Source organism: Danio rerio, chromosome 4 (assembly GCF_049306965.1).
Source record: "Danio rerio strain Tuebingen ecotype United States chromosome 4, GRCz12tu, whole genome shotgun sequence".
Taxonomy (NCBI): Eukaryota; Metazoa; Chordata; class Actinopteri; order Cypriniformes; family Danionidae; genus Danio; species Danio rerio.
The window spans coordinates 59,618,449-59,630,655 of NC_133179.1; the positions used below are offsets into that span (position 1 = coordinate 59,618,449).

The 12,207-nt window shown below is 38.9% G+C and overlaps 4 protein-coding genes and 1 non-coding gene across 9 annotated transcripts in view; 3 read left to right on the plus strand and 2 right to left on the minus strand.

Annotated features, from left to right (window-relative positions):
* LOC137491106 (uncharacterized) overlaps window positions 1-12,207 on the minus strand; it is a 1,257,671-nt gene that overhangs the window by 661,401 nt on the left and 584,063 nt on the right. The gene's annotated exons all lie outside the window — the stretch shown is intronic.
* LOC100329723 (uncharacterized) overlaps window positions 1-12,207 on the plus strand; it is a 399,138-nt gene that overhangs the window by 235,931 nt on the left and 151,000 nt on the right. The gene's annotated exons all lie outside the window — the stretch shown is intronic.
* Window positions 1-12,207, minus strand: part of LOC137491131 (uncharacterized) — a 246,822-nt gene that overhangs the window by 25,496 nt on the left and 209,119 nt on the right. The gene's annotated exons all lie outside the window — the stretch shown is intronic.
* The window catches only part of LOC100331072 (NACHT, LRR and PYD domains-containing protein 3-like), a 57,517-nt gene that overhangs the window by 9,039 nt on the left and 36,271 nt on the right, over window positions 1-12,207 (plus strand). The window lies entirely within an intron of this gene.
* trnag-ccc (transfer RNA glycine (anticodon CCC)) lies at window positions 11,410-11,480 on the plus strand. The gene has a single exon. It is a non-coding gene; the product is annotated as a tRNA-Gly (tRNA).

Below are 12,207 nucleotides of genomic sequence, written 5' to 3' on the forward strand. Positions count from 1 at the left end.
TAAACAACAGCAGAATCAAACGCAAATAAAGAAAACTGTGAGACCATTATACAACATTTATTTATACCGCAATGCATGCTGGGATATTTGTACCGTGCCACTCCCAGCATGCATTGCAGCATGAAACATTTGAGATGTTACCATTGTTGAGATACAAGGTCAGATTCATGAGGTCTGAGTGTGTAGTTGTCATAATTGAACTGTTTTTGTATGTTATTTCTTAACTGTTAAGTAATTACGGAGGTATCTTTTCTGTTTCCACTTCCCATTAATTAAATTAATACCTGCAACTAAGCATAAAATCTATTGCATGAGGCCCTTCTTCCAGATTTATAACAAAACATTTATCAGAACTAATTTCAGACAAATAGATTTCTCTATTTATTGACTTTCCAACTTTATTGCTATAGTACAAACATTTTGTAAACTCTGTATTCAAGCAGATGGAAAGTCTTCTTAAATGACATCAAGGGTGAAGAACCCAACTAAACCAGCCCCTCACTCCATTACGGTGACACAAAAAACACCTTAATTTCTGTTGGATCTCAATGAGAATAGTATGGAAGTCAAATCAGTCAGTAATAAGTGTGTCTGCTGTTGTTTGTGGAGTTGTTTAATGATCCTCTGCTGAGACTGAAGCTGTTTTATTTTATTTGATTTTATTTAATGTTGTAACTCAAGTCACTGTTTGTGTTTCTTGTTTATTTTCTTCAGTAATTGTAATTATTAACAGCAGGTGTTCATCAGTGTCTGAATTCACTCATTAGTGTTCATTAAAACTGTCAGGTGAACTATATTAGTTAACTAGTGTATGAAATAGTGAACAAGGACACAAAGCTTGATTTCAAACACAGACTTCAAAACATCGAATCTGAACTCTGTTCGCTCACAGTTTTCTGCAGTTGGTTTCTTTCTCGAAAACAAAAATGTTACCCAGAAAGCACTGTTTTTAACAGAATATTACTGTTTTAGTGAAAAAACATTATTTTACTGTAGAATCTGACCGTTTTTTAACAGTAATTTTTTACAGTGTACCAACACAACTCCATTTTTTATATATAGTGATGTAAACTTAGAATGGAATGACATTATACTGTTTAATAAATTAAAGCTCCAGTAAGACACTTATTACACACAAGTTGTTCAATAGTCCTCATTACTGTGAGTAAAATAGTACTTAGTTGTATAAAGGGTTAAAATAATATTGTCAACAGCAGGTTCATAGTTTAGTATCAGATGAAAAACCTAAAACTTTAATTAATCGGTTTCTTCTTCTTTTTCTTTGGGTTTTACTGGCGGTTGGCAACCAGACTTGTAGGTGCATTACCGCCTCCGACTGGAATGATTGAACAATAACTGAAGTGTAAAAATAGAGGGGAGGGGGAGAGGGGGAGGAAAGAGGGAGGAAATGAAAAATAAAATAAATGAATAAATAAAAAATGTGGGGTGGAGTGGGCTAACAATTAATTCCTCAGATTATATTATCTCTATATTCTTTTCTCTAAATGGGTTTCTTAAACAAATTTAATTATATCGTCATATACCTCACTAGATTTATTCCCTAATAAACAGCCAATGTGAAATCCTGAAGTTTACTCTTTTTAACTGCTTGAATAAGATCGTATCGTTCTTTATTATATTTACTACAGTGGAATAAAACATGTCATATTGTTTCTTGTTGATTACAGTGTACATTGCCCAGTTAAGTGTTTCCCTATTTTATATAAAATATGGTTGAGTCCAGTATGACCTATTCTCATCTGAGTTATAATCGTACTTCCCTATGATTTCTGTTCTCCCTCCTTCCAGCAACGACTTGTTTATGTATATTTTATAGATGTCTGCCTGTTTCATTCTTATCCCAGTATAATTGCCATACTGATTGTCCTTAATTTGATTTGAGCTTCTGCTTTACTCAATGGGACTTCTAGATCTACTTCACTAATTCTGAGAGCTTGTTTGGCCAGAATGTCCTCCTTTTCATTGCCTTTCACACCCACGTGGGCAGGAACCCAAATGAAATATACAGATTTGCCCATCATTTTAACATAATATGTCTTACAGAGTATGTGAACTCTATTAATTACTGCAAAACATCAGAATGTTATTTCGCATTACGTCCATATAGGAGTGATTCAATCTTTCAACACTTAGTCTCAGTGGATTATATAAATTAAACAAAATTAATGTGTTAATGTTTGGAGTAAAAGTTTTGATCAACTTCAAATACTGAAAGTCTTTTTATGTGAGAGAGATAGCAGATGTTGTGTGAGGTGGAAAATGAAGGAGAAATGTATTATGTCATGACTGCAACAGTGAGTGGCAAAAAATACTGAAAAAAAAAGACTTTGCCAACAGATTAAAAACAAATCTTGATTCTATTATTTCTGAAACTCAGTCTGGGTTTATAAAAGGCCGCCATGTTTCTAATAACATAACATTAGTTTTGGATTTGCTTGATTAAGCTGATTCTATTCATTCAGATGGTCTTATTCTTTTTCTTGATTTTTATAAAGCCTTTGATACGGTTGACCACCAGTTTCTGTTTAAAGCATTGAGGTTTTTTGGAATTGGGAATACTTTAGTTAACACTATGGCTTTGTTTTATAAAGGAATTAATAGTTCAGTGATTGTTAATTTTAATACTTCTAATGGATTTGATATTTTGTGTGGTATTAGGCAGGACTGTCCAATCTCTTCCTTTTTATTTTTATTAGTTTTTTTTAGTCCTTAAGCATTGTGCAAAATCAAGATTTGAAAAAAAATTCTGTTTTTGAAAGGGAGATTAAGATTTCACAACTGGCAGATGACACCACTTTATTTCTAAAAGATGACTCAAACGTATGAAAGGCTTTAAATTTAATTTCTGATATCTCAAGTGTTTCTGGTCTAAAGCTGAATATCTCCAAATGTGAGATAATGCCTGTTCATATTTTGAGTTAGGAATATATAGAAGATATTCTTGTTAAATCCACAATTAAATGGTTATTTATTTATGTTACTAAAAATCTTTTAGTGAGACAGCACTTGAATTTTTTTTTTGTCTAGGATCAGAAAAACTAAAAATATTCTTAATTCCTGGCTACAATGGGACCTGTCGTTATATGGAAGAGGGTCTTTCTCATTTTGTATATCCGACTTCATCTTTATTTGTTGGGAACAAAGTGGCCAAAGAAATTAATACTGTTTTCTTGAAATTTATCTGGAAGAAAAAACCTCTTAAATTAAAAAAGGAAGTTCTTTCTAATAGTAAAGCAGAGGGGGTGTAAATTTATTAGATTTTTCTGACACCATATACATTTTTTAAATTAATTGGATAAAGAGATGCCTAACCAATCCAACGTCTTTTTTTTTTTATTCACAACTACTTTTTTTTTTTAACAAAATCTGTAGTCTTTTGTTTCTTCTTAAATTTAATTATCTTCCCTACAAGCTATCTTTAGCTTTGTCTAAATTCCAATCAAAAACAAATAGTTATTTTTCCAAAGTTGGTTTAAAAATAATATTAATTGGATCCTTTGGTAGGTTATAAATGGTTCAAGAAAGAATGTTTCCTGCATCATCAAACAAGCACTTTTTTCCAACTTCTCCTAATGAATTTAATAAAGTTGTTAAGGCAATATCACCCGGTTTAGTTCACCTAGTTAAAAGTCACTGTACATTTAACTATAAATTTGCTTTTAGAAGTAGTTAGTCTGTTAGATAAGAAACATAACAATAGCTTTGTGCGTCAAATTTTCCAATTTAAAAGGAAAATTTATTCTAGAGGAAAGTTTTACTGGAGGTCTTTGGTTAAGGATATAGACTGGAATAGAACCTGGCTTTTACCTGGGTAATATTCCATTTCCAACGAGACAAGAGAAATACATTTTAAAATTTTTACATAAAATCTGCCCTGTAAATTCTAGTATTTACAATTTTTTGGACATCGACAGCTCCTGTTCTTTCTGCAAACAAGCAGAGGAGACACTACTATAGTGATGGCCAACCCTGTTCCTGGAGAGCCACCTTCCTGCAGATTTCAGTTGCTGCCAATATCAAACACACCTAAACCAATTAATTAGGACCTGAACACCACGTGATAATTACAGGCACACTGTAAAAAATTGCTGTTAAAAAACGGTCAGATTCTACGGTAAAATAATGTTTTTTCACTAAAACAGTAATATTCTGTTAAAAACAGTGCTTTCTGGGTAACATTTTTGTTTTCGAGAAAGTAACCAACTGCAGACTGTGAGCTAACAGAGTTCAGATTCGATGTTTTGAAGTCTGTGTTTGAAATCACACTTTGTGTCCTTGTTCACTATTTCATACACTAGTTAACTAATATAGTTCACCTGACAGTTTTAATGAACACTAATGAGTGAATTCAGACACTGATGAACACCTGCTGTTAATAATCACAATTACTGAAGAAAATAAACAAGAAACACAAACAGTGACTTGAGTTACAACATTAAATAAAATCAAATAAAATAAAACAGCTTCAGTCTCAGCAGAGGATCATTAAACAACTCCACAAACAACAGCAGACACACACTTATTACTGACTGATTTGACTTCCATACTATTCTCATTGAGATCCAACAGAAATTAAGGTGTTTTTTGTGTCACCGTAATGGAGTGAGGGGCTGATTTAGTTGGGCTCTTTACCCTTGAACTCGTTTAAGAAGACTTTCCATCTGCTTGAATACAGAGTTTACAAAATGTTTGTACTATAGCAATAAAGTCGGGAAGTCAATAAATAGAGAAATCTATTTATCTGAAATTAGTTCTGATAAATGTTTTGGTATAAATCTGGAAGTAGGGCCACATTCATTAGATTTTATGCTTAGTTGCAGGTATTAATTTAATTAATGAGAAGTGGAAACAGAAAAGATACCTCCGTAATTACTTAACAGTTAAGAAATAACATACAAAAACAGTTCAGTTATGACAAATACACACTCAGACCTCATGAATCTGACCTTGTATCTCAACAATGGTAACATCTCAAATGTTTCATGCTGCAATGCATGCTGGTAGTGGCACTGTACAAATATCCCAGCATGTATTGCGGTATAAATAAATGTTGTATAATGGTCTAACGGTTTTCTTTATTTGTGTTTAATTCTGCTGTTGTTTATGTTTAGACTTTCAGTTGCCTGTTTGTGAGTTAAACTGTTAATTTTGTTAAATTTGTTTTCACCATTATTGAGGTTCATATGCTGATTATTGATGTCTCTTTGAGTGCGATTTACACCATAGAGCAGTGTTATTGTCCAAGATATTCTTAAAAACTTCCAGAAATCATTGCCATATATATATAATGTAAAACAATAGATTTAACATTGAATAGGAGCAGTAAATTTTATTATACTAAATGAGAACAGACTCTGCCATTTAATAGCAACATGAACATCACCAGATCTTATTTAGGTTTTTGGCTGGCTTGCCACAACAAAGGAGCTTTTTAAACAAAGTTCTTAACAATTGCAGCAGCCACGATATATAAATGTTAAAAATGACAGGGCTAAGAGCCCAACTAAAGCAAACTCTGTTCTCCATGATGGTTACGTAAAACTTTACGGAAGGGGAAGGAAGGACTCCGGCTGGAGAGGGGGGTGAAGGGGGGCAGGGGGGGCAGGGACTCCGAAGGAGTAATTTGCTCGAGGAACACTCCTTGCAGAGATAGAGCTGGGAGGTGGCAGCACTATATATAATTATATATTTATATTAAACATATAGATATATAAATATATGATGGGGTAATCTAGGGCCTTGGAGGGGCGTTTTTACTGACTCTTGCGAGAGTCGAAGCTCTTGGCTCTCCTGCGGGAGAGAGAGCTGTATGTGACATCTCCAGCTGGAGTCGGGAAAAGGAATGGTCGGTGAAGCCCCAGCTGGAGGGTGAAATGGCAGTTGGGCGATGACCCCTGCGGGGGTCCGGTGCTCGGGATTAACTCCGCGGGAGTTAGAGCGTGAGGGTGACAGCACTATATATAAATATATATTTATATGCGTGGGTGCATATATATATACATATATATAAATAAATTTAAAAATAAAAGATAAGTGTGAGAAATAAACAAAAAATAAACATAAATAAAAGCTAGGGCCGGGGAGGGTCGGTGACATGACTCGTGTCACAGCTCGGGGTTGGGTGAGCTATTTAGCTGGCTCCAGTAGGAGTCCGGAAAGATGAGGGGGAGGTGAAGACTCTTACTGAAGGGTGACGGGCGGTATAGGTGCTCTGGGGGTGTTCCTGCGGGAACAGAGCGTGAGGGTGACAGCACTATATATAAATTCATATTTATATGCGTGGGTGCATATAGATATAAATTTATATAAATAAAATCAAACAGAGAGAAAAATAAATAGTGCTATACTATATGTCATTATGGAATGACATATAATATAAAAAGCTAAGGCCAGGGCAGTGAGATGATTCCTGCGGGAATCGAAGCTCGGGGTAACGCCCCTGCGGGGGCCAGAGCCATGGGGGGGGCAGGGTCCTACAGAAGTTAGAAAAGTTGGGGGGCAGTGAAAACTTCTGTGGCAGCGGCCGGGGGGGGGGGGGAGGGGGGGGGGGGCAGGGTTGACAAGGGGGCCTGGGCAGGGAGAGAACTCCTACTGGAGTTAGGTGAGTGAAAAGGGGGAGAAGGCTGAGTGCAAATCAGCTGGAAGGAAGAAAGGAAGTTAGATGGCTGGGTCATGCCCGCGCCCTTGGGAGACTGGGTAGTTCCTATGCCCTCGAGAAGCTGGTATGGTTGGGTTGTATTCTCTCCCTGGACTAGGCCCATGCCCTTGGCCCCTGGGATTACTGCGTCTGCTGGTGAGGGTCCTCTGAGCTTCCCTGAGATGGCTGTGGCTGAGTCAGATATAAGATTTGAAGGCGTCGGGAGACCACCTTCCTAGTGTTTGTATGTGTTGTTACGATAGCCCTTGTGTGCTGCTGTGGTGGTGGCTCCAATTCTGAATGAGTGACGGGATTATGAATCTGGTGGGAAGCTTGAATAGTCCTATGACTTTAAGGTGTTTTGAAACCAAAAATGGTATTGAACGGAATGTGTGGATGTGTTGAGCAGTGAGAAACTGATGAGGTGTTCTGGGGTAACTTAAAATGTATAAATGAATGCTGACGCAAATTGTGTATGCTGTGGTTATGAGATTATCATCCTTAAAGGAGAGATGGAGTCAGCTGCGGCTCTGCTTCTGATACCAGTTTCTGAAAATAAAGCAAAAAGAGAGTCAGCGATTTCCTATGCAACTAGGAACATGTAGAACAGTAATTATTATTTTTTAATTTTTTTTAGAATGTATTGACGATATTGCCCGTTAGAAGCGCATTGGCGGCCCCGATAATATACCCCACGAAGGGGGCAGCATCTGTGTAAAAAGGATATACTGAGGATGAAATTGAATAGCTAATAAATGAATGGCTTCTATTCCAGCGCTTAAGGAAGTAAGTATAAGCAGGTCGCATGCTTTAAGCGTCACCTGATGGTTACAAACCTTTATAAATTCTTTTCTGTTAAACCAGGAGTCGCCAAATATGGTACCAATGGGCACCAGGTAGCCCACGAGGCTCTCGTGTGTTGCTCACAGGCCTGTTCTAAAATAGCTCACCATAACGCCACTTACAAGTAAGCTTTCTCTAATATAGAAGTAATCATTTAAAAATGAAAATGTTTGCAAAGATAAATAAAATAGTGTTGCACGTTGATATATTAATTACGGGGTATTTCCTACCCTGTTAAATCATTGTTGGTAACTTTGAGAGAATCATAACATGATCAGTGACTACACCTGGATGAATATTATTCATTATAAAAAAATAACCAAAAACTTAAATTATAATTATAAGTAAATTGAGCAATTTGTTATTTGAGAAGTGTTTATCCAACTGGTAGCCCTCCACGTTAATCGGTGCCCGAAAGTAGCTCTTAGTTTCAGAGGTTAGTGACTCCCGTGTTAAACGCTAAAGACAACATTTTGAAGAAAGCTGAAAACCTGTAACCATAGACTTTCACAGGAAGGAAATAAATAATAAGGAAGTCAATGCGGCTGTCCGTAGTGCCCAGCCACAATTCATGACACTTCGTATTCTGCCGCGCCGCGGAGCGCTATTTGTATAATTGATTAGTTTATTTGATAAAGTATGAATGCTTGAGTCTGGTGTGCATTAATCTACTATTCTCTGTCGTAAGTGCGTCGCGTCACCGCGCCGTCGGCGCCTCTGGTGCGCGACGCCCTTCAGGCAGAGTTTGTTACGGCCAAGATCGGATTTAGATCATTTCTCTTCTATTCCGGAGATTGCTGCTGCGAGATGAAGTAGGTGAGTGACGAAAAGGCATCCCTGCGGGATAATGCGCATGTGTGTTTGATGTTCTAGATGGAGAGCAGTTTATGCTTAGCGTGATATTTTTCTTCCAGAATATAAAAGGGGACTGATTGTCGATTTATTCAAGTAGCTTATTAATGCTTGAAATTCTATCACTCCAAATTGATGCTTAAGAATTCTATAGAAGTGCTTAAGCCGGAGGTTCTTCCGCAATGAGAATGCAAATATTAGAAAACCGGTCACTAGTTTAGCTGGGGGATATTAGGGAGAGAGAAACGGGAACTTGTAGGTGAATTACGTGCAAACACCGTAGTTATTGGCGAAATCCAGCGGATCGTTTTTAAGCATAAATGTGTGGGCTACTTTTGCATCCGAATGTTAAACGGACTACGAAATGTAATTGTGACCTCCGATTGCCAGAAATCGGGTGGCGGGTGTAATGTTGATTGCAACCGAGCGCTGCAGCCGTCTAGATTAGAGAGATTGCTTGGTTTATAACGTGATAATTTAAGCATATTCATCAGGTAGAATCATGCTGTTAAAGCTGAAAAAGGCAGAATTATGAGGAGATGAAAGAGCCGTTATTAGACGTTTTTAGAAACGTTCTAATGTCCATTTCAGTAGGGCTGGTATGGATGTGCTTAACAGGGAATTGCTCTGTGATTTCTGGTGTAGTGTTGGTGGACGGCTAGTGAGGTTGTGGGAAGGGAGCGCCGAGATCGGCTGTGCTTCAGTAGACGAAACCTGGAATGAGAAATTCAGAAAATTAGGTCAGTTACAAACGTAATTCAGTAAAAGCATAAACATATTGACAAAAGTCGACAAGTAATTTCTATTCTATAATAGAAAATAATCAGCAGTAGCTGCGAGCTTGTAAAAATGAGAGGGGGAAAAAGCAATGATACGCAAGGTAGAGGGGCGGGGTGCGTAGGTGGTAAGGATCGCTGTAAGAGGAGGACTGGAGTGTGCACTGGAATCGGGAGCTGCAGGATGGAAGAGGTGAGGTGGGATTCCCAAGAGTTGCTTTATTGTCCGGGAGATAGGTTTTATCCGTGTTTAGAATTATGATTGCTGCAATATGTCCAAATCCAATATTGCTTTTTAATCCTTTCCTTGATTCTCCGGGGAGGCGGAGAGATTGCGGGTTTAATGTCTGTTTAGGATAGGGGGTGTGGCAGGAGCGTGTTATGTCCTGGGGGTGGCGGTGAAGACGTGGATTCGCAAGTGTTTTGGGTTTAATGCAGCGGCTTTGAATTATGGTCCCGGCGTCTAGGAGTTTGGAGGAGTTCAGTGACAGTCGTTGTTGGATATGAGTGACACATGATGATGCTGGAGAAGGTACGTAGCGGAGCTGGGGATTGCATTGTGATCTGGCTGGAGTGGATAGGCCTACGGCCTCTCGTTGGAGCCTCGGTCTCGAGCTGACTTTCATGCTGGGCTGGTTGTTGTTAAGACGGGGCTGGTGTTTCAGGGAGCCCGGAGCTTTCTTTCTTGTATGTAGCTGCGCTGATGCTGTTGTGATCTCAGCCGCCGTCGCTGTTGTTGTTGTTTTTGTCATTTTTTGTAGTTGCTGACGATAGTATTAAAGGTGGTGTGGTATTGTAGTTGAAGAATAGTAGGAGATGTGGAGGATCCGTTTTGTCCTTGAGTAACTTTTGGAGGAGCTAGAGCGGACCTGTCGTTTGTTTCTTCGGAAAACGAAGATAAGGGAGTAATGTCTAGCTAGGCTGCTTATAGTGGGTTAGGATAGATCTGATTGGCTAACTAATGAGTGTAGATAGGTGGCCAGCTGCTGTCAATTATATCACGTGCTCCTCTCGAAATTAGTTTAAAAACTTCACTTAAACTGTTTTCGTATGATAAGACCATATATATCTCTTAAAGCAGCGCAAATGTTTGTGCATGCTATGATATTTTCACGTATGTCTTATTGTGCAATAATCTGGGGTCAAGCAACCCAGTCAGTTGTTAAGCCTGTAATATCTCTTTACAAACAAACTTTAAAAGTAATGGATCAGAAACCAATAAGATGGCACCATTGTCAAATTCTTAAAAAATATAATTTGTTAAGTTTTGATAGTTTTTTAAAGTTTTCGTTTTTAAAAAACATGTTTAAGTGTATACATGGTCTTGCTCCTAAAGTAGTTTGTGAGTTAATAAATAAATTTAGTAGTGATGGGGCGAAGACTAGAGGGGCAGTAAGTGGGAATTGTAGAATCCGCAGATGCAGATCCGCGGTGGGTCAGTCATCCTTTTCAGTAAAAGGTTCACATCTATGGAATGCCATGCCTGTTCATTTAAAGTTACAATCAGAACTCCCAGTTTTTGCTGTAAAACTGAAAGAATGGTTGAAATCTTTACAGCAATGTGAACATTAAGCATTACTCTTTCAGGTTGGTCCCATTTACATTTCTCTTTATCCATATGGACTTGCATCTTATGTTTATGGCTCTGTAAATATTGTACATGTTTGTTGTATTGTGTTTTATTCTTGCCGGTTTTCTTTATTATTATTATTATTTTTTTTTTAATAATGTAAAGCCTAACCAGGGACGAGGGCTGCAAATTAGCTTTATGCTATAAGCCCTATGTACACAACATCGGTTATCTTTGTATAACAATGTCAAGTGTAGTGTCCCTGTAAAATAAACAAGCAAATAAAAAAAAATATATATATAAAAATCCTGTTTTGTGTTGCTAATCTTCCAGCTCTGGGTAACAGCCTTGCAGCAATCACACCCCACTAGGACCGATGAATGAGCATATCAACATTGGTGGTTCAGTGGTAGAATTCTCGCCTGCCACGCGGGAGACCCGGGTCCGATTCCCGGCATATGCAAATCCTATTTTGTGTTGCTACTCATCCAGCTCTGGGTAACAGCCTTGCAGCAATCACACCCCACTAGGACAGCAGTATGAGCATATCAGCATTGGTGGTTCAGTGGTAGAATTCTCACCTCTCACGCGGTAGAGCCGGGTCCGATTCCCAGCCAATGCAATTCCTATTTTGTGTTGCTAATCTTCCAGCTCTGGGTAACAGCCTTGAAGCAATCACACCCCACTAGGACAGATGTATGAGCATATCAGCATTGGTGGATCAGTGGTAGAATTCTCGCCTCCCAAGTGGGAGAGCCGGGTTCGATTCCTGGCCAATGCAATTCCTGTTTTGTGTTGCTAATGTTCCAGCTCTGGGTAACAGCTTTGCAGCAATCAGACCCCACTAGGACAGACAATTGAGCATATCAACATTGGTGGGTCAGTGGTAGAATTCTCGCCTGCCACGCGGGAGACCCGGGTCCGATTCCCGGCCAATGAAATTCCTGTTTTGTGTTGCTAATCTTCCAGCTCTGGGTAACAGCCTTGCAGCAATCACAACCCACTAGGAAAGCATGATGAGCATATCAGCATTATTGGTTCAGTGGTAGAATTCTCGCCTCCCACGTTGGAGAGCCGGGTTCGATTCCTGGCCAATGCAATTCCTGTTTTGTGTTGCTAGTCTTCCAGCTCTGGGTAACAGCCTTGCAGCAATCACACCCCACTAGGACAGATGTATGAGCATATCAGCATTGGTGGTTCAGTGGTGGAATTCTCGCCTGCCACGCTGGAGACCCGGGTCCAAATCCCAGCCAATGCAATTCCTGTTTTGTGTTGCTACTCTTCCAGCTCTGGGTAACGGCCTTGCAGCAGTCACACCCCACTAGGGCAGCACTGTAAGCATATCAGCTTAAATGTTTCACTGGTAGGATTCTTGCCTGCCACGCGGGAGACCCAGGTCAGATTCCTGGCCAATGCAATTCCTGTTTTGTGTTGCTACTCTTCCAGCTCTGGGTAACAGCCTTGCAGCAATCACAACCCACTAGGACACATTTTTGAGCATACGAGCA